Source organism: Vanacampus margaritifer, unplaced genomic scaffold, assembly GCF_051991255.1.
Source record: "Vanacampus margaritifer isolate UIUO_Vmar unplaced genomic scaffold, RoL_Vmar_1.0 HiC_scaffold_165, whole genome shotgun sequence".
In the NCBI taxonomy this organism is placed as follows: domain Eukaryota; kingdom Metazoa; phylum Chordata; class Actinopteri; order Syngnathiformes; family Syngnathidae; genus Vanacampus; species Vanacampus margaritifer.
The window spans coordinates 17,501-22,500 of record NW_027520875.1 but is presented as its reverse complement, the minus strand read 5'-3'; positions in this window follow the sequence as shown (position 1 = coordinate 22,500).

Genomic DNA, 5,000 nt, shown 5'->3' with positions numbered 1-5,000 from the left:
ATTTGCCCCCCCAAATCCTGGTTCTCAAAAATTTTCAAAGTCATCTTTTTTCGAATTATTTTCAGAGTGCCACTTCCAGGGGGGTGCTCTGGCGCGCCCAGGCCGAAATAGGAGCACTATGGGCGGCCTGCCTCAGCACATTTGCCCCCCCCAAATCCTGGTTCTCAAAAATTTTCAAAGTCATTTTTTTTTAATTATTTTCAGAGTGCCACTTCCAGGGGGGTGCTCTGGCGCGCCCAGGCCGAAATAGGAGCACTATGGGCGGCCTGCCTCAGCACATTTGCCCCCCCCAAATCCTGGTTCTCAAAAAATTTCAAAGTCATTTTTTTTTAATTATTTTCAGAGTGCCACTTCCAGGGGGGTGCTCTGGCGCGCCCAGGCCGAAATAGGAGCACTATGGGCGGCCTGCCTCAGCACATTTGCCCCCCCCAAATCCTGGTTCTCAAAAATTTTCAAAGTCATTTTTTTTTAATTATTTTCAGAGTGCCACTTCCAGGGGGGTGCTCTGGCGCGCCCAGGCCGAAATAGGAGCACTATGGGCGGCCTGCCTCAGCACATTTGCCCCCCCCAAATCCTGGTTCTCAAAAAATTTCAAAGTCATTTTTTTTTAATTATTTTCAGAGTGCCACTTCCAGGGGGGTGCTCTGGCGCGCCCAGGCCGAAATAGGAGCACTATGGGCGGCCTGCCTCAGCACATTTGCCCCCCCCCCCCCCAAATCCTGGTTCTCCAAAAATTTCAAAGTCAACTTTTTTTGAAATATTTTCAGAGTGCCACCTCTGGAGCCTCTGCAGCGGGGGCTCTCGCCTGCCTGGTCACCCGTCATTCATTTCAATGGGGGGGGATATGGACGCCTGGTCACCCGGCATTCATTTCAATGGGGAGATTGGAGCCCTGGGCATCCGGCCTTCATTTCAATGGGGGATTTGGACGTCTGGTCACCCGCCATTCATTTCAATGGGGAGATTGGAGCCCTGGGCACCCGGCCTTCATTTCAATGGGGGATTTGGACGCCTGGTCACCCGCCATTCATTTCAATGGGGGGATTTGGACGCCTGGTCACCCGGCATTCATTTCAATGGGGAGATTGGAGCCCTGGGCATCCGGCCTTCATTTCAATGGGGGATTTGGACGTCTGGTCACCCGCCATTCATTTCAATGGGGAGATTGGAGCCCTGGGCATCCGGCCTTCATTTCAATGGGGGATTTGGACGTCTGGTCACCCGCCATTCATTTCAATGGGGAGATTGGAGCCCTGGGCACCCGGCCTTCATTTCAATGGGGGATTTGGACGCCTGGTCACCCGCCATTCATTTCAATGGGGGGATTTGGACGCCTGGTCACCCGGCCTTCATTTCAATGGGGGATTTGGACGCCTGGTCACCCGCCATTCATTTCAATGGGGAGATTGGAGCCCTGGTCACCCGGCCTTCATTTCAATGGGGGATTTGGACGCCTGGTCATCCGCCATTCATTTCACTGGGGAGATTGGAGCCCTGGGCACCCGGCCTTCATTTCAATGGGGGATTTGGACGCCTGGTCACCCGCCATTCATTTCAATGGGGAGATTGGAGCCCTGGGCACCCGGCCTTCATTTCAATGGGGGATTTGGACGCCTGGTCACCCGCCATTCATTTCACTGGGGAGATTGGAGCCCTGGGCACCCGGCCTTCATTTCAATGGGGGATTTGGACGCCTGGTCACCCGCCATTCATTTCACTGGGGAGATTGGAGCCCTGGGCACCCGGCCTTCATTTCAATGGGGGATTTGGACGCCTGGTCACCCGCCATTCATTTCACTGGGGAGATTGGAGCCCTGGGCACCCGGCCTTCATTTCAATGGGGGATTTGGACGCCTGGTCACCCGCCATTCATTTCAATGGGGAGATTGGAGCCCTGGGCACCCGGCCTTCATTTCAATGGGGGATTTGGACGCCTGGTCACCCGCCATTCATTTCACTGGGGAGATTGGAGCCCTGGGCACCCGGCCTTCATTTCAATGGGGGATTTGGACGCCTGGTCACCCGCCATTCATTTCAATGGGAAGATTGGAGCCCTGGTCAAGCCCTGAAGAGAGACGCTCTCCCCCTGGTCCATGGCGCTCTCCCCCTGGTCCATGGAGTCCCGCAAACGGCCAGCATCAAGCCCCGAAGACAGGCGCTCTCCCACTGGTCCGTGGAGCCCCGAAGACACGCGCCAACAGCCAGCATCAAGCCCCCAAAGAGAGGCGCTCTCCCCCTGGTCCTTGGAGCCCCGCCGACGGCCAGCGACAAGCCCCGAAGTGAGGCGCTCTCCTCCTTGTTCGGCACATGCACGCACACACACCCCTCCGCACGAGCCCCTGTGCGCCCGGCGCGCCCGCAGTTGGAAGAAGGGAAAGAGGGGGAAGAGCTGGAAGTGCTGGAAGTGCTGGAAGTGCTGGAAGTGCTGGAAGTGCTGAAAGTGCTGAAAGTGCTGAAAGTAAAGGGGAAAGCGGACAGCGGCCAGCGGACAGCGGCCAGCGGACAGCGGCCAGCGGACAGCGGCCAGCGGACAGCGGCGACAGGCCAAATGTGCTGAGGGCGGCCGCCTATAGTGCTCCTATTTCGGCTATGGCAGGCGCTCTCCCCCTGGTCCATGGCGCTTTCCCCCCGGTCCATGGAGCCCCGTCAACAGCCAGCAACAAGCCCCAAAGAGAGGCGCTCTCTCCCTGGTCCATGGAGCCCCGCCAACAGGCATCAAGCCCCGAAGAGAGGCACTCTCCCCCTGGTCCATGGCGCTCTCCCCCTGGTACATGGAGCCCCGCCAACAGCCAGCAACAAGCCCCGAAGAGAGGCGCTCTCCCCCTTGTCCATGGCGCTCCAGGATGGGGGGGCCAAATGTGCTGAGGGCGGCCGCCTATAGTGCTCTTATTTCGGCTATGGCAGGTGCTCTCCCCCTGGTCCATGGCGCTCTCCCCCTGGTCCATGGAGCCACGCCAACAGCCAGCAACAAGCCCCAAAGAGAGGCGCTCTCCCCCTGGTCCATGGAGCCCCGCCAACAGGCATCAAGCCCCGAAGAGAGGCGCTCTCCCCCTGGTCCATGGCGCTCCAGGATGGGGGGGCCAAATGTGCTGAGGGCGGCCGCCTATAGTGCTCTTATTTCGGCTATGGCAGGTGCTCTCCCCCTGGTCCATGGCGCTCTCCCCCTGGTCCATGGAGCCACGCCAACAGCCAGCAACAAGCCCCAAAGAGAGGCGCTCTCCCCCTGGTCCATGGAGCCCCGCCAACAGGCATCAAGCCCCGAAGAGAGGCGCTCTCCCCCTGGTCCATGGCGCTCCAGGATGGGGGGGCCAAATGTGCTGAGGGCGGCCGCCTATAGTGCTCTTATTTCGGCTATGGCAGGTGCTCTCCCCCTGGTCCATGGCGCTCTCCCCCTGGTCCATGGAGCCACGCCAACAGCCAGCAACAAGCCCCAAAGAGAGGCGCTCTCCCCCTGGTCCATGGAGCCCCGCCAACAGGCATCAAGCCCCGAAGAGAGGCGCTCTCCTCCTGGTCCATGGCGCTCCAGGATGGGGGGGCCAAATGTGCTGAGGGCGGCCGCCTATAGTGCTCTTATTTCGGCTATGGCAGGTGCTCTCCCCCTGGTCCATGGCGCTCTCCCCCTGGTCCATGGAGCCACGCCAACAGCCAGCAACAAGCCCCAAAGAGAGGCGCTCTCCCCCTGGTCCATGGAGCCCCGCCAACAGGCATCAAGCCCCGAAGAGAGGCGCTCTCCTCCTGGTCCATGGCGCTCCAGGATGGGGGGGCCAAATGTGCTGAGGGCGGCCGCCTATAGTGCTCTTATTTCGGCTATGGCAGGTGCTCTCCCCCTGGTCCATGGCGCTCTCTCCCCCTGGTCCATGGAGCCACGCCAACAGCCAGCAACAAGCCCCAAAGAGAGGCGCTCTCCCCCTGGTCCATGGAGCCCCGCCAACAGGCATCAAGCCCCGAAGAGAGGCGCTCTCCTCCTGGTCCATGGCGCTCCAGGATGGGGGGGCCAAATGTGCTGAGGGCGGCCGCCCATAGTGCTCTTATTTCGGCTATGGCAGGCGAGAGCCCCCGCTGGAGGTGGCACTCTGAAAATATTTCGAAAAAAGTTGACTTTGAAAAAATTTGAGAACCAGGATTGGGGGGCCAAATGTGCTGAGGGCGGCCGCCTATAGTGCTCTTATTTCGGCTATGGCAGGTGCTCTCCCCCTGGTCCATGGCGCTCTCCCCCTGGTCCATGGAGCCCCGCCAACAGCCAGCAACAAGCCCCAAAGAGAGGCGCTCTCCCCCTGGTCCATGGAGCCCCGCCAATAGCCAGCAACAAGCCCCAAAGAGAGGCGCTCTCCCCCTGGTCCATGGAGCCCCGCCAACAGGCATCAAGCCCCGAAGAGAGGCGCTCTCCCCCTGGTCCATGGCGCTCTCCCCCTGGTCCATGGAGCCCCGCCAACAGCCAGCAACAAGCCCCAAAGAGAGGCGCTCTCCCCCTGGTCCATGGCGCTCCAGGATGGGGGGGCCAAATGTGCTCACTGAGGCCGCCCATGGCGCTCCTATTTCGGCTATGGCAGGCGAGAATCCCCCTGGGAAGTGGCACTCTGAAAATATTTTGAAAAAAGTTGACTTTGAAAATTTTTGAGAACCAGGATTTGGGGGGCCAAATGTGCTGAGGGCGGCCGCCTATAGTGCTCTTATTTCGGCTATGGCAGGTGCTCTCCCCCTGGTCCATGGCGCTCTCCCCCTGGTCCATGGAGCCCCGCCAACAGCCAGCAACAAGCCCCAAAGAGAGGCGCTCTCCCCCTGGTCCATGGAGCCCCGCCAATAGCCAGCAACAAGCCCCACAGAGAGGCGCTCTCCCCCTGGTCCATGGAGCCCCGCCAACAGGCATCAAGCCCCGAAGAGAGGCGCTCTCCCCCTGGTCCATGGCGCTCTCCCCCTGGTCCATGGAGCCCCGCCAACAGCCAGCAACAAGCCCCAAAGAGAGGCGCTCTCCCCCTGGTCCATGGCGCTCCAGGATGGGG